Source organism: Dermochelys coriacea, chromosome 7, assembly GCF_009764565.3.
Source record: "Dermochelys coriacea isolate rDerCor1 chromosome 7, rDerCor1.pri.v4, whole genome shotgun sequence".
NCBI lineage: Eukaryota > Metazoa > Chordata > Testudines > Dermochelyidae > Dermochelys > Dermochelys coriacea.
This window is the reverse complement of record NC_050074.1, coordinates 3617376-3641184: the sequence shown is the minus strand read 5'-3', so window position 1 is coordinate 3641184 and position 23809 is coordinate 3617376. Positions and strand designations below refer to the sequence as shown.

At 42.2% G+C, this 23809-nt stretch overlaps 1 protein-coding gene across 12 annotated transcripts in view; it reads left to right on the top strand.

Annotated features, from left to right (window-relative positions):
* FHIT (fragile histidine triad diadenosine triphosphatase) overlaps positions 1–23809 on the top strand; it is a 1103840-nt gene that overhangs the window by 152208 nt on the left and 927823 nt on the right. For 9 of the 12 annotated variants that reach the window (XM_043519701.1, XM_038411575.2, XM_043519699.1 and 6 more), the window contains one exon: positions 11406–11473. The exons of 2 other annotated variants lie outside the window; for them this stretch is intronic. The gene's annotated coding sequence lies outside the window, so the exon portion shown is untranslated. Of the gene's footprint in view, positions 1–4304; positions 5054–11405; positions 11474–23809 lie in introns of those variants that run through there. One more of the 12 variants, XM_043519705.1, reaches the window with a different exon arrangement.

Here is a 23809-nt window from a genome sequence, read left to right as displayed (position 1 = left end):
GTCTGAAATATTAACTGACATGCACTGCTTTTTTTATTTTTTCATTGGACTTCACTAATGGCTTGATAATACTAGTCACTCATTTATCACTTGACTGGAGCTATTTTAATACCTCCAGAAACATCTTTGGTTGAATTATTAGTAGTGGAAAGGAGATCCTTTTGTGTCTATGAAATCTAATGGCTTTTGAGATCTTAGGGTGTTGAGATGTGGACACATCCCTTGTAACGCATAGTTTTAGAGCTGAGAGTTTTTCATGTGTTGCTTTAAAGCACAACAGGGCCATGCGTGCTTTGCCAGTGCTCATGTAGCCTGAGGAAGAGGGACCAGTGAGGCACGCAGAGAAGATATGAGCTATCTAAGAGCCATATTCCTCAGACAAAATGCATAAATTGCTAATCTGCAGTCAATGCCAAAATGATTATTTTCCTAAAATGTAATTGAAATGCTCCCTAAAGCTGGAGAAGCAGCTGGGCTACCAATTCTGAAATGTATTTAGCTTTTAGTTACTGAACTGTAATTGAATAGAAAAATATTAAGTAGAATCCAACAAATTATGGGAGATTCTCTAAGTAACGCTCATTTAGTAATTTTCTGTGCTATGCAGACCAGTGACAAGGCAGCTGTTGTCTGGGGGAAGTTATCAAATACTTAAGACCAACTAGACAGTTGGGCATTTTTTTTAAAAGGGAGTAGTACCTTTGACAATGATAAGAGAGAGGAAAGAAAGATTTTTTTTTAAAAGGAAAACTATATTATAGTTTTCATAATTCATCTGCAGTGCAGTATTTCTGTAGTTTGGTGTCAGATTTAGTTTATTGTGGATGCAATTTACATTAAGGCCATTTCATTCAGCAAGTTATTCAGATTTTTTATCAAGTACTTATACTGACATCCCTTGTCTATTGTTATTGCTAAATTAAATTTCACTTTGACAGCTGACCACCAGGTCAGACTGCCAGGGCCCATTTTGTTCTTTGAGACAGTGTGACATGGGGAAAGTGTTTTATCTGTGAACATAATCTTCTGTAGATTTTTCTTACAAATATCCCTTAACAGGCTTCAAGATTCCTGAGAAGAATGCATTTTTTTATTCTCTCTTGACATTTTTTGCAGTGTGAAAGTTGTGAAGTGTTGAAAGCACAGATCTTACTTGATTAATGTAGCCTTTGAGATTCTCAACTTCTTGGCAGCATGTCCCTAAAGATATTTCATTTTTTCCCGAAGATATAAAGGAGTAAACAGGTATATACTTGCCAGAAAAAAATGCCTGAAAATAAAAGAACACATTTTATTCTTAAATTTAAAAAAGAACTCACAACAAACACACACACACATCATTAGATCTTTTCCTTGTGAATAGATGAGTAATTTTAAAATAAATGTATATCTGTGGTAGAGAGCACCTCTTGTCTGAGCAGAGCATTGTCATGAACAGCTTATGAAAGGTGTGAAGAAAAACTGAGTTGTTCTGATGCTGAAATTCTAAACAAGACAGTAATTTTATCAAATAAGAGGCACCATACCGTTATGTGTATAAGAAATAGTGGACCCATTGTATATAATAAGGCAATGTGAGAATGTGATGAAATAAATCTCTCCCTGAATTACTATGGTTTACATTCCGCACTCATTATGAATCTCAGGTTTCTCCATCTACCTTTCCCTCCCTGTCCCCCAAAGTCTCTATATTTCAGGTTAATCTTTCATTTTCCATCTTCTGCTTTGGTTTTAACACCGTTTTAAAAGGCAAATCAAAACTGCCGTTGATTCAAATCAGTCAGTTTCACTTTATGTCGAGAAGCAAAAATGTAACATACTGAGAGCATTGTTCACCCGAAAATAATGTCAACAATACTAAGTAAAAAGAAAATTAAGCTAATAAGACAATATACGCACAGGGCCAGACTCCATGGTCTTGGATCGGTTTTTACTCAGTCATGGTTTCAGTGTGAGAATACCTGAGTATAAACTAAAGTTCCAATCCTGCAAACACTTATGCACCTGCTTAACTAGAGGAATATCCATATACTTTAAATTAACCACATGCTAAAATTTGCAGGATCAGTGCCTAACTAAAGACTTTGGAATTTGGTCCATTCTATTTAAGATACGCAGTGCATAGTCCTTAATCTACGAATTATGGCTATTCAAAGTAAATAGGACATAAGGATATAAAAACATACAGTTCCCTGTTTGCAAACTTAATATTAAATTCACGGTTACAGCCTCAGCATGTAAATTCTATCACTATCAGTAGAGGCTATGGTTTGGTGTGCCTAGTGCTTGTAGGGAAATGTAGGATACTTAGAAATATATTTGTGAAACCCATTCGGTGAATTATTCATTAAAATAATTCTTATCTGTTACTGAAAGATTAATTCAGTGTGTTTGATATAATATCACTACTGTGCTGATACTGGAACAGATGTGGCTACTGGTATGTCTAGTAAACGTGACTAAGAATTTAATGCTATAGTGTACTGAATTTAATTAGCCACTAAATTTTGCTTCCTTGTGTTTTCCTTCCTAAACTATAAAGATGCCATTTATATATCTGATCTATATCCTGAGTTGTCTCTCAAATCCCTTGTCTCTGTAAAATAAATTGTTCAGCTATTCCCTTTGAATGGGTTAACATGTTTTTATGCAGAACTAAACTGGATTGCTTTAAGATGTAGTCAGTAGGTGGGCTGTAGTGAGTGACAAGAGTTATCGATATTGGAAGTGATTAAATGCTTGTTTCCTGAAGGAAGGGTCTCAGATCAAAGACTTTGAATAAGGCTGCCATATTTGGGGTAATGATAGTGATAGTGACAAAGAAACAAATACAACTGCCAGTGAGGTCCATGGGACTATTTCTGTTGACTTTAATGGAAGTTGGATAAGGCCCTGATTCCTGTTAATGAAGGAATCTATCTGTTTGGTAGATTGGCAAATTATATAATGCTTTAACAGGAAAAAAACCCAGAAAGCGGGGGACTCAAATATTTGTAAATGTATCATGTGATACAAATCATGTGCTGCAGGAATTTGAAAAGCTGGATAATTTATGCAAATTATACAGTGTCCTAAGTTGCATATTAAATGAATACGCATCGCCTTGTTTGCATTCCCTTGTCACTACAACTTTCAATTCCTTGCTCCTCCTCTCTCAAATCCATAAATTCTCCTTATCAAGCCCATCATTTCTGCCTCCATTCCTCTGCAATCTGGCATCCCCTTGAGCTTCCCCTGTGTCACTCCTCCGTCAAGTTTCCCCCTGCCTATAGCATGTTCCTCAACATGCACACAGTCATCAAGACATGGCTAGAGTGACACCCTACATCATTCTATCCGGTGTGGTTCTAGCCATATTTCTCTGGCCTCCACAGTCTTCTAGGTGAAGTCCCCATGGTCAGAGTCCTTCCATGGTGTGTGTGTGGAGGCTGCTGTTGTTTTCATCCAGGGCCATAAGGATCCTACCTAAAGGAGACTAACTGTTGATACTGCCTAGAGTGCATCTCCTGGTGGTCTGCAGTTCTCCCCTGGATGGAAGGAAGCAGCTGCTCAGGAGCCCAGCTGGGGTGCCACAAAGCTAGAGTCCCCTGTCCAACTGGGAGACTGAACCTGTCTGACACTATGTCGAAGTAATGGCAGGTTTCAGAGTGGCAGCCGTGTTAGTCTGTATTCGCAAAAAGAAAAGGAGTACTTGTGGCACCTTAGAGACTAACAAATTTATTAGAGCATAAGCTTTCGTGAGCTGTAGCCACAAGTACTCCTTTTCTTTATGTCGAAGTAATATCCCCTTGTTCTTTACTTAACACATGGTCCTGAGAGCTGGGTCTCACCAAGCACCAGCTGGCACCAGCTTTCACACCAACATTGCACTAAGACTCTTCCCGTTCCACCACATGGCAGGGCTGGATTAACCACTAGGCACAGCAGAGTTGCCAGCATGCCCCAGCTGCTGAGATCCCACAGGGTGAGCAGGGAGACAGCAGCTCTTTGGTTGCTGGCTCTGTGCCACAGAGAGCTGATGGCCTCTGCTGGCTGTGAGCGGCAATCATAGGCCATTCCTGTGGACCCCAAGTATGCAGACAGAGCTGCCAGATGCAAGATGTGTGTAATGTTTCAGCCTGGCTAGGAGTGAGAATGCCACTGCTGCTATTGTGGTGGCTGGGGAGGAGAAGGGGGCTGACTATTGCTGTTCCTTGGGAACAGCAGTGGGCACCGCAACCTACTGAAGCAGGAGGCTCTGTGTGGGCTGCGTTACCACTTCACACAAGGCTCTTGCTGAGATGATTAGACCTCCCCTTACCCCTGCACAGTTCACCTTTGTTGGGTGGGTGGGCTTAGTGGGAACCCACTGCTAGAGTGGCAGTCACTGGAGCCCAACACTGCTGGTCATTGGGCTGACTGAGGCTTCCCTCCCCAGCTCACTGATCTCCGTCATTGTGTGGGCTGGCGTCTGATCCTGGAGGAGGGAAGCCTGCACCTCCATCACCTCAGCAGAGAGCGCTTTGTGAAAAATGTGTCCCTCTGCCACCCACTCCGCTTCTATGTTCATTCTTTTTGTAAGGCTGAAATGAAGGATGAGTTTAAAAAAGGAAGCTGTCATTGCTCATGATCCTCTTCCAGGTGTATGTACAGTGTAATAGAACTGTACTGATCTTTCAGGTGATTTAGATTCATTTTCAGTCAAGTCTGTTCAGTCTTGGTTTTAATGGCCTTATTACTTAGTAAGTAGGCTAAATGATGATCCTTTCTTTCATTATGAGAGTCTGCATTGCAGCTGCAGAGCAAACAGAACTACAGCTATCCGGTAGACATCAAAGGTATGTTCTTAGTTTGACGTTAAGTTTGCCATGCCTTTTTTCTCAGCAGGTCAAAATCTTCTTTTGTTCTTTTGAACACTTGGAATTAGAGTAGATAGCAGTGACACCTGCTGACGAGGGCAGTGTTACCCAACTGCAGTCTTCTCCAAAGTAGCACTCTCCAGTGACACTGGCAGATGATCAGGCGTTTCAGATCTATGAGAACTTCACAAATAGTTTTCACTCTCTACCAATTGGTACGTAATTGGTTGAGATTTAAAAACCTTAAAACAACATTTGAAAAATGTATTATTCATGTGTCTTCTGTGACTTTTTTCCCATTTCCTTGGAAGAACTTTAGCAATAATAGCAGAAATCTTTTGATGTATTAATCTGTTTAAACTAATTGTTCTTCTGATCAAGTACAGCAAAAACAGAGACATGACTTTGTTTAAAAAATCTGACAAGTTAGTGAGGTTTTGGAAAAGATGATTTCAGTCTTGCACTTGAACTGAATTCCAAAATTAAAAAGCCATTTCCTATCTCAGTTACAGCTGCCACTCGTTGTAATAGATTTTCCTCCTTGATATGGTTTTATAGCCAAGACACAGACTTGTCTGTCAAGGCAAGGCCTTAGTTCTGCACCTGCTGGAGAACTGTTAGATTTTTCCGTGCCCAAGCCAAAGCAGGTGATTCTAATCCATGTCTACAGAACCTTATGTTAGAAATAAACTTTATAAATCTTTTATTTTTTTGGAATATAGTTTGTTTTTATTTGGCTTGGGTCAACTATTCTTTAATGTGAATGTCCTTTTACATTATCATATTTTGGGACTGCTTTTCAGGACTTTCCGTGACCTCAGAATGGGATGCTAAGGTGGTGACAAAGAAGTATATTCAGAGGAAGAGAGAGTCAAATTTGCTCCTTTGCATGGCATTCTTTCATTGAAAGCTGATCTGTGCTTACTCTGTCCCCAAAGTGCCCATTCCTCAGTGACCTACAAACCATTTTATTCTCCAAGCTACTTTTTTTGTTTCCCTTGAGAGAATTAAACTGCAGTGAAAGTATTTACTGGTTTGGTGGCTTCACCTATGTTGTTTCTTTAGTACAAACGTTCGGTAATAGAGAATTGCTTTCTGCGTAGAGTGAAAAAAGCTTGTGCATCTTTATACCACTTGATGAATTTGAAAAGTTGTAGGCCAAAGCTTTCGTTAAGCACCATTGCTGCTTATCACTCTAAGCATCCCAAGCATTGATAACCAATGTATTTTGTGTTGAGTGATTGTAAGAAATCAAAAGGAAGTATGAATTAAGTAGATATGAAATAACGAAACTGAATAAATATGTGTTTTGTAAGTGTAAGTGTGCGTGGCTGTCCTTCCTTGTCAATATCTGAGGGAGGCCATGCCTCCTCACGGTCACGCTCTTGTCATGGTGCTCAATCAGGTGAAAATTAGCTGTCTTTAAAGCTGAGGCCCCTCAGGCTGGACTGAGCAGTGCTGAGTCTATGAGCCCAGGCTCTCAGGCAGGGCAGGGTACCAAATGGTTATGGGGCTTTGGTCTGCAGTCAAGTCAGAGCAACAAAGCGTCAGGCATCCTGGGCTACTTCCTATGTCCCCTTTGCATGGTACTGCTGTTCTGTGGGTGTCCTCTGTCTCCCCAGGGTAGGTTGCCAGTGGTAGTCCCAGCAGCTCCTTGGCCTCTTGGTTGACTGGCAGCTCTGGCAAGTCCTAGGTATGGCTGGGGTCCTCTTTGGGCTCAAGCAGCAAGCAGGATGGGTCTGTCTCCCTCAGCAGCTCCAGCCCAACTGAGCTGCAGGGCCCACCTTTTATACTTCCGCTTCTTGTCCCGCCCCTCAGTTCCGGCAGGGCGGGCGCGGCCTTCCTGACTCTGCAAACCAAGGAGCGGGTTGTGGTCCCTCCTTGTCAATCTCTGAGGGACACCACGCCTCCCCCCTACAGTAAGCTTTACAGAGGACTAAGTTGTGGTTGACAAATCTACTCTGCCGCATCAGTAGACTATGACATGTCCTCCTTTCCTAACCCCACAACAATGTTGGATAACAAGAACATATCTACTTAATCATCTCTCTATAAATTTCCAGTAATCTGTTATTAATGCTTGTATTCATGTAACTATAACTAAATATGACAGATATAAAAACTGTTGCATTCCCATCCCAATGAAGCAGTGAGGTGTGAAAAATGGTTGGGAACTGCAAAATATAGCCTTTTGCTAAATCTAATGACAGTGCCTAACTTTGTGATGAAAACACATTATTGTGAATGTCAGTGCACAGGGAATTGTTGAGACAGACTGCAATGATGATTGCTAAAGAAATATCAAAAGCAATAAAACATAGAACAACAATCTTCCATTGGTTTTTATAATTCATACAGGTTATCACTTTTGCTATGTCATTTCACACAGGAATTCGCATTTCATATGACAGGTGCTCCTTTAAATAGAATTCCTGGGAAAAAGGCTTCTGATATTAATATATTAAATACTTAGCAGGGATGCTGAAATATTTTGCATGCTTAAAAGATAAAGTTAAATACTGTGTTAAGATAAAATTCAAAATTGAGGCAACTAGTAAATTAGTTAAACCTGTTAAAGAACAGCTTGTGGAGTTTAGCATGAGAATCCAGTTAGATTTCAAGACAAAAGTAAAAAGTCCATTCCTGAACTTGGTTATTATATTTTGCATACTAAAGCTAATTGATGGAAACACTCTTCCTATTCAGAGGAAAGATTTCGTCTTGTTATATGTTAGATTGCTTTTACTGATGGCCTACACAAACTGGAGTTTTCTGGGGTTTTTTTTGTTGCTTTCTGTTGACTGTTACATGAAGTGTTTATTCTGAAGAAAGTCTTGTGTGGTTTCTTCAAATCTGTTGCCATATTTCCATTTAAGATAATTGTTTAAAATTGTATTTATTGTTCATCTAATAATAGATATAATACTTCCTCTGGCACCATTTGTTTTTTCATAGCAAATCACTGAACTTAAAGGCTTCTCTTAAAAATTGTGGAACGTCTTTAATTTCATTCATCTAAATTATACATTTTTTTTAAAATAAACTTCAGGTTAAAGCTGCTAGGCAGGATGAGATCCATGATGAGAGCAGCATGGAACTGCACTGCCTGAGTCCTGGTAGAAGGAAGCATTTTACCTTCATAGGACAGCCTTACCTCCACCTGCTCTCTTGTCTTACCCGTGCCTCTTTCCTGCACCTTATATAGAAGGGTGGACTGTGCCTCCCAACTGGAGCAGACATACAGTGGGCAGGGCAGGGCTAAGGCCATGCTGCTCTCAGGTGTTCAGTGCTGCCACTGTGTTAGGACACCCTGCTCTCATAGGGCATAGGGCATGCTGTGATGATGCACCTGCACAGAGACAGTCACAATTTGCCCCTTAGCCATTTTATTTTCCAGTAAAAGGAATTATGATTATTTACTATGTAGCTCTCAGCTCTTGTCACAAGTGGCCAGTAAATCTTCTTGCCCCTAAATTGTTTCTGAGGCTCTCACCCTGCCATTGCTGATCTTTATTATCTTTCTGTCCTTACATGTGTTGCTCTTCGATTGATCTAAGCACCAGTTCTGTGAGTGTAGGGAGAGCACAACCGTGGATCAAATCTGCTATTTAAAACTGAAAGGAATATACTTTTTGTTGTTCACATGATACAAATCTGAATCCCTTTCACTACAGCTGAACTGTAGCTGATTTTTAAAGCTTGACCAATTGAACAGTCTTTACTTTGTGTTTTTTGTAAGGAAGACTCTGTCCCTCCTGGCATTTGGAAAGCCCCTACCAGGAGTGAGCTAATTAACATAATACTAATTTAAAAAAACCTCTGAATTAATCATTTGCTAGCTCTGTTTTATAAAATCAAATGCTTATTTGAATAAACAGACACACAACATTTTTAGATGTTAATTTTCAAATTCTTAAAATGTAACTACTACCACTGCCCTTTTCTTCCTACTGTCGCTTACTTTATTTTTCCATTGATGGATTTATACTAGTTTATTTTCTATTACTGCTATTTTGGTGATTTCTTTTTAATGGAAGGTGGCTGTAAAACGAAAAAACAAAACAAAACACCTCTACCAAAACTCTGCTGAGCAGACCAATTTATCCCCTCTATTTTTTTTCAAAGACTGAAATAGTAGTTCTGTGTGTTTCACATATGGCAATCCAGACCAGTTGTCTGGAGGAGTAGGGGTGGGAGAGCTTATACCATTCTGCACCTGCTTGGGAGAGAAAAATTTCCAATGAGAATCTTAAGGACTCCACATCTCATCAGTTCTTTCTCTACCCCTTGAGTGAATGAGCTAGCTAGCTCCCTTGACTGCCTAGTAACAAAAAAGGAAGAAACAAAGAACGAAGGAGAATTGTGGTAATGGGATTTGATTTAGCTAGATAGTTTTTTTATGGTATTGAGTGACTATTGAATGGCTCCACACTTAATGCCCAAAGCATATCTACACAAAGAGGGATTTCTTGAAGGTATCGCTTTTATTGGCATTTGCTATAGTAGTGAATTGGATAGATGGGGACCAGTAGCTTTTTTCAATATCTCATCAATTTGGCACAACATAGGTATTTTGCTTAATTCTGTATCCCATGCTTCTTTAAGATGTGTTTAGAAATGTTCTCAATTACTGTGTGTTGATGTATTTCCTTCTGTAATCGTGAATTACGAATAGTTTGGTAAAATAGTCTTCCCACTTTTAAATAAAACATAAAAAAAGAAGTAGCAGTAGTTAAATATTCACATAGTCTGTATGCACAACCTAAGTGCAGCCAGTTATGCAGATGAGGCATCTATAATGGAATATCTAAGTAAAGCGGCCAGATTTTTTCAAACTGGAACTGGCTTAGCTAACATTCCGAGATATTACAATGTTCCAAATATTAGAATAGGGTAAGTAACAGCTGGGGCTAGATCCACAAAGGCACTGAGGTGTTACAATGCTGAACCATTACAGTGCCTTACTTTAGGTGCCTTGCCATCCAGTGGAATTCATAGCCCCAGATGAGGTGCCTAGGCTCCCTAATACAGCGCATGGAAGAGTTAGGCGACTAAGGCCATGTCTACATTGCCCGGGATCGACGCTACTGTGATTGATACAGCAGGGGTTGATTTAGCGGGTCAGTGAAGACCCGCTAAATCGACCTCTAGAGCACTCTCTGATTGACTCCTGTACTCCACCAGAAGGAGAAGATCAAGGTAAGTCGATGGGAGAGCGCCTCCTGTGCCACAGCATAGTGTAGACACCGCAGTAAGTTGACCTAAGCTATGACCTAGGCAGTGAACTTAGGTCGACTTATTGGCAGTAGTATAGACAAGGCCTAAGAATGGGATCCACAAAAGGCAAGTGAGCTGATCAAGGAGCTGTCTAAGGTAGCAAGTAGGAAATACTGAGCAGAGGAGCATGGCCTAAGCCCTGATCCTCTTAGGGAGTCAGGCACTTAACTCTGCTGAAAGTTTCAGCTATGACCCTCTCCGTGGACTTAGGTGCCGAATCGGTTTTTTTTTGTTTGTTTGTTTTTGCAAGAAAATGTTGATGCGGAGAAGAGGCACTCTTTTAACCTTTAGGCCAGTGGTTAGAGCACTCACCTGGATGTGGAGACAAGGGTTCATTATCCCCAAACCCCGCCCCAGCCGATGGTTGAGAAAGGGTTTGAAGCTTGAATTGAATTTTCCACCTCTCAGGGGAGTTCCCTAAGCACTGGGTTATGGGATATTCTGGTGTGGAGCTTTCTGCCGGGCTTGTCTACATGGCTAAGTTAGTGCATGGCAAGCCAGGATGTAAATGTGAAGTCTGCTAACCTCCTGCATACTAACTGTCTGGACCTTCTCTGCACAACTAGTGCGCACTGATGAACTCTCAAGGGCTAAAGATGATAAGGTGGGCTGCTCCTGCTTCCTCTTGCTCTCTGCTTCCCTCCCGTCCTGGCTGAGTTGAGTGAGTGTAGGTATTCTCAGAGAACGCCTATTGGCTCAGGCCAGATTGGTAGGAAAACACCTACTTTAAGGGTCCTGCTGGGCCTGGGCATGAGATAATTGCCCAGGCATCTAAATGAGTCAGCTGTGCACAGGCCCAGAGGCTGAAACAAAGGCACATAGGGAAGTGTAACAATGGAGATTTAGGTATCAAGGGATTTTTAGTGCCTGAAGTTAGTGGTGGGTGAGCAAGGATTTGGAGGATCTCAGTGGCACCTAAATGTTAGCTATAGGTGCCTACCTGCCATTTTAGATGCCTAAGACCTTCTTGGATCTAGCCTTTAGTGAAGAGTAGTCACGATGTTTAAGTCCATTTTATAATATGATGTTTGAAATCCTGGCTCTTCTGGAGTAAAAGGGCAAAACTCTCATTGAATTCGTGGGTCTAGGATTTCACCCAAAGGATTTAACCTCTCGTATTACGGAATAAATTTTAGTACCTGTACGTATAAGATATAGCAGCAAGTTTGTGGTCTCCAGACAAAAGTTATTAATTTCATGAAGGTTTTTTTTAAAAGTTGTGTTATAGAGCTTGAATTAAGTTACATAATGAAAGCCTCCTGAAAGTCTAAACACCTCCCTATTTTTCAGGTTATTTGGCCTCAAGTGAATTCACTAGCTGTGTAAAAGGTGTCAGGCTGGGTTACACCTTTTAGCAGGTAAGGTCATATTCATTGCTTTTGTGTGTCTTTAGACTGTGAATTTCAAGAGAAGGGATTGTGCTTTCTTTTCTATTTGGAAATTACTTATCACACTTTGGGCACTATGGGAAATAGTAATAATTATATTATTATTAACATTATTATTATTATTATTATTATAACATTATAATTTTCAGGAATATTTAAGAGTAAATCTCCACACAGGACTGCTTCAGAAATCTTCCCAAATGTGGTCACTGTCTGAGATAGGAATAGCCCTAAGAAAATAAATCACTTTTGTTGTAATAGTTTACAAAGTAAACAAGGTTCTTTGTATAACCAAGGTTTACACTCTGAAATTTCCACTGATAATGACTAAGGTCCCAGGCAAACCATTTGGATACAAGGGTATAATTAGAAGTTAGTATACTTTCAGACTTTGCCCTGATGTCTGGCTTAAGTAGTTTACCAGAGAGAAAGATCGATAGGGGAATGTGTTTATGTACGGGAGAATATTTATTATTTAATTATTTATAAGGACTTATTGTGAGATAGCTCAGTACCTTAGAGTAAGGGCTGAATACAAAAAAAATTAAATCTTCTAAAGAAAAGCCAACCCTCAAACACAATACAGAGTGAACCGAGCCAGCATGAAGAACTCCCCACTTCAAAACAAGTTCAATTCCTCAAGTCTCGGGTCTGTCTGTTGTTCCCTTCTTTATGCACCTCCTTGTTCTGGCACAGCATTTTTCTGTCCTCCTCCCTCACCTCCCCATGTTCTCTTGAAGCTCACCCTCTTCTTTCTTACTTCAGTCTCTCTTCAGGGCCTCCAGAATCATCTCAATTGCTCATATGTGCACTCACACCATAAACATTCAAATCCTCCCCCAACCTTTCTACTCCCCCTGGAATCTCACTGCGCCCATTCATTCATTGATCACTCCTTCAGTCCAACTCTCCACTCATCCTCAGGTGCCAAGTTTTGAAAAGCTCCTTATATGATGCCTTTTGCAAGAGGTGTGAGTGAAGCAGGGAGCTGCCTGCTGGGGCTTCTTCCTCCTTATGGAGAAACTGTGATTTATGCCTCCTCTTCAATTCCTTTCTTTCCCAGTTGTGGTTCCCACTTCCCTTTCACACACAACTCCCGTTCTTCTCTGCTGGGCGTCCCCATCCCCACTATTTCCACTCCCTCAGCTATAGTCCTTTATCATGGCAGCAGGGCTCATGCTACTGTCTGTCTTTCCTCTCAGGTGGGGCAGCAGGGGAGCACTGAAAAGGGGATGGGGAGGAGTAAGAGAGACTGTGGCTCTACAGCACCCTCCATTACCTGAGGAGAAATCCACATGAAACACTGAGGCTTGCCAGTTGCCCCGTTTTCCCCTCCTCCCCCCTCACCAGGATATATGACATTCCAGCACAGATGCAGGCAGGTGTGATGTGGGAATTCAAATGTGTGAGCGTGCCACACAAGGCACGACACTTGTCAGTCCCATTCACCCCCTCCCCATTCACTCAGGGCTTGCCTATACAAACAGTTAATGCGTGGCAAGTTGGGGTGTAAATCTACCTCTCACTAGCCTCCCACATGCTATATGTCCGTGTGGACCCTGCTGGTGCACACTAAAAGTTCCTTAGTGCGCTTTGATCTCCCCACTTTGAAAGGAAGATCAAAGCTCACTAGGGAATTTCTAGTGTGCAGCAGTAGGTCCATATGGACAGTGCATAACAAGCTAATGCGAGGTAGGTTTGTACCCCAGCTTGCTATGCACTGACTTCATATAGACAAGCTCTCAGTTACACAATCCATGCAACTCACTTCCCAGGAAGTTAGTTACCCCTAGAGATGGAAGAGGGGAGTTTCATGGCCCTCCTTCTGTTAAGGGACTTGTCCCACTGTCACCTTGGTAAGTGTTTGAAGGAAGTAGTTGAACTCAAGTTTACATGTAAGGTACTTTCCTGTTAGCTGATTAAGCGAGACGGAAAAGAGGGAGAAAAACAGCCTTAGTGAGATATAACAAAAAACAAGCAAACTGATGAAAGATAAATAATAGAAGAAGACAAACTCTTCACAATTCAGATCTTTTGAGTGTTCTCCCATTGATTAGAGTATCTGTCTGCGGTTTACAAACCAAGATGACTTTTTTGAAAAGTGTAAACATTCATAACTGAGCCATGCACAGTACTTTGTTCTGTCATTTTGAATTTGTGTCCCTCTTCTCAGTTCAGTAAGCCCTTTCAAGTGATATCAAACATGAATACAGCATTGGGAAATATTACAAGTGTATTTAAATTGTAAGATGGTTCAATTTTTCATTTAAAAGTTTTACTATTGGCTGAGAACATATGTCTACTTGTACACAGAACTTTGAGTATAATGTTGACAATTATTGACAATTATTATTTTAAGGTTACAGTAAGTATCTTTGACCTTCAGTCCAGACCATCAAAATACTGCTGGCAAAGTCATCTCTCTTTACTGTTGCTTTGATCATGTAGCATCCTCCTCCTTTAAATCACTTCAGTGGTTCTGCTTTACTGGTTTATTGCTTTATGCAACAAGGTCAAACTTCTTGTCCTTGCATTTAAGCCTCCTCTGTATATACTGCAGTGTTTGCCAACATCTCTGCTCTGGTAATCTTTCATGTGCCTCAACCCTGCCCTCTCTGCTCAGGGTGGGGCTGGCTGTTGAAGTTTTGATCCAAAGGAAAATATGTGGAAAGTACTTGTTTAGAAAATAAAATCTCAAGCTTCACGTCTTGAGTATGTCAGCATATTGTTTAGCATGAACTGTAAAAAAATTTGTTTCCTTTACCTACAGTGCAACACTGCTATTAAAATAAAGGGAATTTTGCAGTTGCACATGTCCCCAGCCAGTGCTAACAAGAGAGGTTAGCTCCTCCTCTTTTCCTCCTGGGTTTGGGTAAGCAGTGCTCACTCTTCTCTCTGTTAATTCTGTGAAGCTCGCCCGCTGTTTCATTCCTCTTTAATCACTGGGGCTACATAATAAATTAGGCTAAAAGGAGTAAAGATGGACAACAGAACAGCTACAAGATGAGATGATAGACGTTACTGGATGCTTTATCAGCCTTCTCATTCTCCGAAAGAACAGTCAATAAACTGAAACTAACTAAAATAAGTGTCTAAATACTTGTTCTTGACTGGGATCACATCCTTTCAACAGGATTTGGTTTTCTAATGCCTGGGAAGGATTTTTGTCAAGAACATATTACATAGACAAATTTAACTCAACTTCAGCAAATGCAGGCACTCTTCTGCTTCCTGCTGGGAATAACTTTCTCCACAATAACCTCTTCCATTTAAAGCATCTGCCCTCAGATTGTTAAATTGGTCCATATTCTTGAGGGTCATCTTAGATTCCACACTGCACCTTGTCAAGTTCCCTCCCCACTCTGAACTCTAGGGTACAGATGTGGGGACTTGCATGAAAGACCCCCTAAGCTTATTTTTACCAGCTTAGGTTAAAAACTTTCCCAAGGAACAAACTTTGCCTTGTCTTGCAACAGTATGCTGCCACCACCAAGCGCGTTAACAAAGAACCAGGGAAAAGGACCACTTGGGAGTTCCTCTTCCCCCAGCAATCCCCCCAAGCCCTTACACCCCCTTTCCTGGGGAGGCTTGAGAATAAACAAGTTGAGCACAGACCAGCTTGGGTTTCTTAGGACCCTAGAAACCCAATCAGATTCTTAAAAAATAGAACTTTATTAGAAGAACAAAACAAAGATACAAGAAACACTCTGTAAAATTAGAATGGAAGATAATCTCACAGGCAGTCAGATTCCAAAAATAGAGAATCCCTCTAGGCAAAACCTTAAGTTACAAAGACACAGAAACAGAATACACATTCCCTCCAGCATAGCGAATTTACAAATCAAAACAAAGAAAAGCTAACGCATTTCTAGCTAGATTACTTACTAACTTTATAGGAGTTGGAGGCTTGCATCCTTGATCTGTTCCCAACAAAGGTATCACACAGATCGACAAAAGCCTTTCCCCCCCTCCAGATTTGAAAGTATCTTGTCCCCTCATTGGTCATTTTGGGTCAGGTGCCAGAGAGGTTACCGTAGCTTCTTAACCCTTTACAGGTGAAAGGATTTTGCCTCTGGCCAGGAGGGATTTTATAGCACTATATACAGAAAGGTGGTTACCCTTCTCTTTATATTTATGACACCTGGACATCCAAATAGCCAGAGTGACAAAAATGCTCACTTCCATCTGCACCTGGCCAGAAGATGAACCCAATTCTCTGGACATGGTCTTGGCCATGGGGAATCTATGCTTTTGTAATATCTAGGCTTGACTAGTGTGATCTCTGTGTCTAGGAGTGAAGCCCTGAGCCAAGAGAGAACTCCAGCTGGTCCAGAACATAGCAGCCCACTTGCTCAGCAGCACAGGTCACTGGGAACACATAACCCTGATTAGCTGCTGTCTGCACTGCTTCCCCATTAACACAGAGTTCATTTAAGGCTGTTGTCCTGAGACTGGCCCTGGCTACCCAAAAGACCAAGACTCAAAGACCTGTTTCTAAGAACATGACCTTCCACGACTGCTTTGTTAGAGCATAACATAAGAACAAAAAGAATGGCCATACTGGGTCAGACCAAAGGTCCATCTAGCCCAGTATCCTGTCTTCCGACAGCAGCCAATGCCAGGTGCCCCAGAGGGAATGAACAGAACAGATGATCATCAAATGATCCATCCCGTTGCCAATTCCCAGCTTCTGGCAAAACAGAGGCTAGGGACACCATTCCCTCCCCGGGAACAATGAAACTGTCAACCAATAAGGAGAAATTCATGAGCCTTCAGGTGAACAAGACTCATGTATGGAATTTGCTGCTAGATGAAATAAGAGTCATCATTCACTTTGCTGCATTCAGACTAAAAGCAACATGACCTCTTTGCCCAGGATGTCTGCAATACTACCTTCATTCTCATACTTTGTATTTATATTAAAAAAAACCCAGACACTAAACCTGCCTTCCTGCCCGGTGGCTGGCAGGAATGGAAGGGATTGATATCACTTTTGCTGTTTGCACTCTTGGGAAGTGATCTGACACTTCAGAGGTGGGACCCAGTATAAGAATCTGAATAAAGAGAGAGAAAAGAGTTACAGATTTGAGAAGTTTGGAGGCAAAAGGAGGAGGGAAGATAGGGCCTTCATTAGCCACGCTGGCAGGATCATGGAAGAGAGTTTTTGAGGGCAGGTTTGTTAGCAAAGGGTAAGGAGTCAGATGAAAGGAAGCTGCTGAGGATGAGGAAAGGGGGGCAATAATTGTGGGAACAAAGGAGGACAGTGATAAGGGGAAATTGGGTTAAAGGCATATGCTGGAGTAGAGACATAGACACATGTCTGAAAACTGGAGCTGTGATGGAGAATGGGAGCGTGCAGGGATGGGATTGATACTCACTTATTTCTGACGTGATTTGCACTGGCATTTGCCATCCTTGAATCTGGCACTGATGTGCAAACTTTCAAATAACAAAAACAATAACAACAAAACCTAGAGTCTGTGAGAAGCACTTCCATACATATAAAGACTAGGCAGTCCCTTCGCCCAGAGTATGTGTTAAGTTTCCCAGTGTGATTTCCTATTGGCACAATGAATGACTACAGCAAAACTATCGACAGTAAGAGTCAGATGGCCCTCCGTTAAAAGGATAACAGGCAGTTTCTAAAGCATCCATCATTTTCCCCTCTTTCTGACATTGTGATTTGCAGAGTGTACACTTGTGCTTTTAGCCAATATAATTCATTGGCAAAGTTCTATTTTAGGGTGTGCATAAGGAGTAGGATGATATCATACAGATACACCTACTGTGGAAAATGAATGGTGAAAAACATGCTGTAGGCTTATTATAATGCAAAAGAAGAGCATTTTGGACAAATTATTATTAGTTTTTTTTGGATAGAAATGCTTAGTTTTGGAAGCCTAGCTTCATTTATAATGTTAACACTATTTTGCAATACTATTTTATATATTTTATATAATTGTGTATGCTTCTTGCTTAAATTATGATTTAAGGGGTTAGTTCTCAGTTAAAAGACATTCATAATGAAGCCTGCCTCAGCATAATAGTTGGAGAGCTAAAATAGAACTCCTTGGCTCTGAAACAGAATAACAAAATGTGAGTTTGTTTGGTTTAAGCTGCAGTAACTGTTGTTTTTAATGCAGTATTACACAGAGATATGTATTTACAGACTAAAGCAAATTAATTATGTATGGACTATTACCACTTCCTGAAAGTTGTTATTGAATTGTTTGGTAATATTACCATGGTGTATTCCAGAGGAATAGGTTACATGCCTATGCTGCTGTTCAGTGATAATCTGCAAACAATCACGATTGCTCTTGCATCCGTAGTCCGTATAGGCAGAACTATAGAGGGGTGTCAGTTAAGGGCCCATAGTGCTGTCATTTAAACAACTGTTGTTAAAGGCACTAAATATTTGCCTGGTGTAAGTATACCTATTGTTGTTCTGCAAGCAAGGTTTTAAATACACCTTTTCCTGTCATTATGAGTTTTGTGGTTTGTGATTCTTTTTATGATATTCTGTCAAGAAAACAAAATAAATACAACTACCACAGTGTATTTTGCTTCATGTCAACCCTGCCCTTGCTGTATACCTGGCAGCTCTGTGTGTCTGTTACATCTTGACTCTCTGTAATGCTTCAGAGATCAGTTGACCCACCTGTTCAAATACTTCATAATCTCAGTAATATTTATTGATTTATATCTGCAGAGCCCTTTATACACAAAGAAGAACCACAAGCACGTCTATCCTGCTAGGCTGGCCAGGTCAGTGGGCTATGGGGCTGTGACCAAAACCTAACCATCACTGCCCACTTTAAATAGCTGATGCCTGTACTCCTCTGGGAATTATGCTTGTCTCTTGAAGATAATCAGCCATTGACAAGTATAGGGGGAGTAGGTCTCCCCACTGAGCTGACGGAGCAAAATGTCTTATTGTCTTATGAAAGGAAACTTAAGGAGCTTGGCTTGTTTAGCCTAACTAAAAGAAGGTTGAGGGGAGATATGATTGCTCTCTATAAATATATCAGAGGGATAAATACAGGAGAGGGAGAGAATTATTTAAGCTCAGCACCAATGTGGACACAAGAACAAATGGGTATAAACTGACCACCAGGAAGTTTAGACTTGAAATCAGACGAAGGTTTCTAACCATCAGAGGAGTGAAGTTTTGGAATAGCCTTCCAAGGGAAGCAGTGGGGGCAAAAGATCTATCTGGTTTTAAGATTCTACTCGATAAGTTTATGGAGGAGATGGTATGATGGGATAATGTGATTTTAGTAAGTAATTGATCTTTAAATATTCAGGGTAATAGGCCTAATCCCCTGAGATGGGATATTAGATGGATGGATCTGAGTTACCCAGGAAAGAATTTTCTGTAGTATCTGGCTGGTGAATCTTACCCATATGCTCAGGGTTTAGCTGATCGCCATATTTGGGGTCGGGAAGGAATTTTCCTCCAGGGCAGATTGGAGAGGCCCTGGAGGTTTTTTCGCCTTCCTCTATCGCATGGGGCACGGGTCACTTGAGGGAGGATTCTCTGCTCCTTGAAGGCTTTAAACCACGAGTTTGAGGACTTTAATAGCTTCGACAGAGGTGAGGTTTTCGTAGGAGTGGGTGGGTGAGATTCTGTGGCCTAAGTGTGCAGGAGGTCGGACTAGATGATCAGAATGGTCCCTTCTGACCTTAGTATCTATGAATCTATGTGGGGACATTTAGCTCTTTCTGCAGGGTGAGCTATAGGAGTGCAGAGATTTGTAGATAAAATATGTTCTCGTTGGTCCTGGATACAGACCTGCAGCAATAAGAGGTGCCTGCATACTTTTACCAACTGAAGACCAGAATGAAGCTCTTAGAATGAACTGTAGTTGTTTTTGTAGTTGTTTTCCTCATTTTTTTGTAGTTGTATTGATCTCACCCAAGATGAAGAAGAAGGAGAAGAAACAGGACAAGATGTGGGAGATGTTTCCATGTACAAAGGGGCAAAGTGAATGGAAGCTGCAGGAGATAATGAGATTGTGTGGAGAAGTAGTGACTGATGGAAGCATGGAAAGCAAAGGAAATTAGAATAGGGATGTGAATTGGAGAAAGGTTGTGAGCCATACTTTTCTCATCCCACTAGTGTAATTTGGCTGCCTGCTTTACTTTAATGGAGTTTCTCTTGGTTAACAATGGTATATCAGAGAACTGAGTTACACCTTGTTTGTTTAAGGGTCATGTATATAAACTACGGAAAATTACATTTTAAAATAAACAGATGGTAATTATTTAATTTCTCTAATTAAATCCTATTTATGGGCTTTCATTACAAATTATTTAATTTATATTGATGTAGGAGCATGCTCGAACAATAACTAATACATATTACTATGTAAGTGGTGATGTTTTTTACTTACACATTGTAGGAAAAGCTACCCATCCATTGATCTGGGCACTTCCACGGTAATTAAAAATGCAAAATATATTGTAATACAGTTTCCAATGATCTGAGAATGCCTTGCAGTAACTATGTGTGGAATTACCTGGGCTTTCACCTGTAGTATTTGTTAATCAGCCTTTCTATATGGAATTATATTTTAAGCACTTTGGCCTCCTTTATTGTGAGTTCAGTCTCTAATGTGGGATTTGAATTTATAATCCACAGTACCTATTGAGAGAACGCTATGGCTGATGAGTAGCGACATACGAGCCCCTGTCTAAAGCAAATACTGTTTGGTTGTTTCATGTTTTAATGATGCTGTTAAGTTCTGATCACAGCTCTCACTCTGTTAACTATGACAACCTTGTAGTTTCATGAAATTATAGTTAATGGAATAACAGTGTTAGAATTTTGCTGATAGCACTGCAGTAATTCAGCTTGATCTGGAATTTCCATTAAAAAGGCCTGATTTGGGGGGATTAATATCTCACCTTTTTCATAGTACATTTGGTCTGAAATTTGTTTGACAAGATCTCATCCTAAATGGGAACTTGCTTACAAAAATGGCTTGTCATGTTTTTGCAGAAGAGATAAAAAGCCATGTAATTTTTACTGTTTCAGTCACTTTTCCTGGGAAGCTTTAGAGAAGCAGAGGCTCTGTTAAGGAAATGAAATGTGGACTAATTTACTCACTTTTAGTAATTAGAGAAAAGCAACAGAGATAGTCCTAAAATAAAAAAAAATGATGATTTATGGCTCTCATACTTATAACCCCACTTGGAGTTTGCTAACTCTTGGATCTTTAGATTGAGCCTCTGAGGGCTTGTCTACACTTACCGGAGGATTGACGCTATGGTGATAGATAAATCGGCGCCGCTCGCTCTCCCTTTGACTCCTATACTCCACCTGATCGAGAAGAGTAAAGGGAGTTGATGGGAGAGCGTCTCCCGTCGACATCATGTAGTGTGGACCCCGCGGTAAGTAGATCTAAGCTACATCGATTTGAGTTATGCTATTCATGTAACTCAAATTGTGCAGTTTAGATCGACTTTTCCCTTTAGTGTAGACAAAGGACTACAACTAAGATGGCTGCCAGAGTCCAGAGATCCTATTTCCCAGTATGCTTGGAGTCAGGGGTGTGGACAGCAGGAACTTGAAATCTCTGTTGAGGCCAATAGGCAGGTTCCTGCCTGGGGTGATCCGGATGAGCAGTCTGCTGCATCAGTGACACATGGCTGCTCATATGCCAGCAAGGGGATAGCCTGACTGTCAGGGCTGTCCCTAGGCATATGCAGAATATGCAGCTGCGTAGAACACCATGAAATTTGGGGCACCAAATTGCCTCAAATTTCATGGTGCCCTAGGCAGCTGCATGTTGCGTACGCGGCAGCACGAGCTCTGGCGGCCAGCCCTATCTCCTGGCTGGCCCCCCATGGGCTGTGCCCACTGCAAGGAGCAGGGCCATCTCTAGGGAGTGTGTGGGGCCCAGGACAACTCCCTCTACCCTGCCTCTTAGTCTTCCCCCTGCTCTGCCCCCCGGCCTGCCCCCATTCCACCTCTTCCCCCAGCGACCCCACACTCACTGCAGAGGCAGGAAGCGGAGCAACCTGGCCCCAGCCCGTTCCACTCCACCAGCTCCCAGCCGCATTGTTCTGCTTCCCGCTGCCAGTGGGTGCGGGGGGCAGTCCTTCCCCCTCCTCCAAGCCTCTTCCCACTTCCGGTGCCAGGCCCCCTGCTAATCCCCCAGGCCACTCTGGGCCTGTGGGGCTGCCCAAAGCGGCCCCCCCACAGCTCCTGTCTCCCTGGCCCCGCAGGCCTTGAGTGCAGCCCACACCCTCTGGCGGGGAGCAGGTACTCGGGCTGTGTAGGGCATCATAATTGGTAGGGACGGCGCTGCTGATTGTACAAAGAGAGTTTAAGTTCAGTTTCAATTTGGAAGCTGGGAGAGAGACGGCATGGCTCAGGGAGTCCCTGCTAAACTCCCACTCCCCCAAGAGAGTTTTTGCACTTCTCTAATGCTGTGTCTACACTGCATACCTCTTGTGGTGGCATGTACAGTATGTGTAGCTACATGCTGCAGTGAAAAGCGGGCTATATCCACAGTGTGGTGTGTAGCTACGGGTATCCATGGAAGACTGGCAGCAAGGAGGCAGTGGGGAAAGGCTCAGGAGCTCCCTGCAGTGGGGAAAGTCTCCAGTGTTGAGGTGGCAGTGGGATTGGGGTGCAGAATGGGGTGCAGGGTCTGGAAGGGAGTTTGGTGCAGGAGAGAGCTCTGGGCTGGGTCAGGGCATTGGGGTGCAGGAGGGATCTCTGGGCTGGTGCAGAGTGTCAGGGTGCAGGAGAGGGTGAGGGGTGTGGGCTCTGGGACGGAGTTTGGTGCAGGAGGGAGCTTCAGCGTGGGGCAGGGGATTGGGGTCAAAAACGGGTGCAGGGTCTGGGAGGGAGTTTGGTTCAGGAGGGGGCTCCAGGCTGGGTCAGGGGATTGGCGTGCAGAAAGGGGTGTAGGGTCTGGGAGGGAGTTTGGGTGCAGGAGGGGGTTCTGGCGTGGGGCAGGGGTTTGAGGTGCGAGGTGCAGGCTCTGGCCGGGAGATGCTTACCACGCTGCTCCCGGAAGTGGCTGCGGCCGGCTGCTGCTGGCATGTCTTTGTGTACCCCTTGGGGGTAGGGGGGCAGTGGGTCTCCATGTGCTGCCTCGTGCCTGTAAACTGTGTCCACAGCTCCCATTTTCCTGTTTCTGGCCAATGGGAGCTGTGAAGATGATGCTGGGGGCAGGGGCAGCATGCTTCCCCCCCTGCCAGGAGTGCGCAGAGACATGCCAGCAGCAGCCACCCGTTTCCGGGAGCAGCATGGGGGCCGCGGCAGGCAGGCAGCCTACCTGAGCGCTCTGCAGTGCTGCCAGAGTCATGGCAGGCCGGACAGAAATGTTAGATGGGCAGATCTGGCCTGCGGGCCATATTTTGCCCACCCCTGGATTAGGTGTTGTAGACTGGGTGTGGGAAGTTGTTTTTTCTCCACAGCTTCGTCTTTGCCTCATCACAGCAGGGCAGATAAGACTGACCTTGATAATTTTATGATAGATGAGCTCACCCTGTACTGAGCTCACCTCCTTTTTCTAACTTTATCTTGAAGTGAGAGTTTTTGGGGGGACCCTAAACCATTGAGAAAGTATTGAAGGCTATACTGCAATGGAGGCTATAGGGCGCAGGAAACACAATGGAAGTACTGGCATTCATAGGTGGCTGGAGTTTTACACAGAGGACAGAACTAAGATTGTGTTTGCAACCTTAATTGAAGCATTTCCTGACTTTGAGTTCTTAACTGTTCCTCCGTGATATTTTCTTAACGCAAAGAGCTTCAGTAAGAGCTTTGCAAAAACCCTGCACAAAACACATTGCTCATGTATTTAATTTTCAAAGGGCCTAAATAAATGTTCATCAGAACTATCATTGGCACTTTCCTTAAAAAAGGGCTGTTGTCCAGACCCACTTAAATTTCTAATCCCTTCTGTTTGTTGTTGTAGAGATGTTCACATAAAGACACAATCATTTTTTTAAATATAATCAGCAAATTGTATTTTTTTTCACTGTCCCCTTAACAAAAAAATGCTGATCTATTTTTTCTCAGACTTTCTTTATAATTGCTTACCTTTAGATGCCTGAAAAAAATCTCACTCATATTAAAAATTAAAGTTTTGAAAAATGCTGAGGAACTGACATGGCATGAGAATAGAAACCATTATACAACCTTACTGTACCAGTTACTGGTTTCAGAGTAGCAGCCGTGTTAGTCTGTATTCGCAAAAAGAAAAGGAGTACTTGTGGCACCTTAGAGACTAACAAATTTATTTATTTGAGCATAAGCTTTCATGAGCTACAGCTCGTGCCACT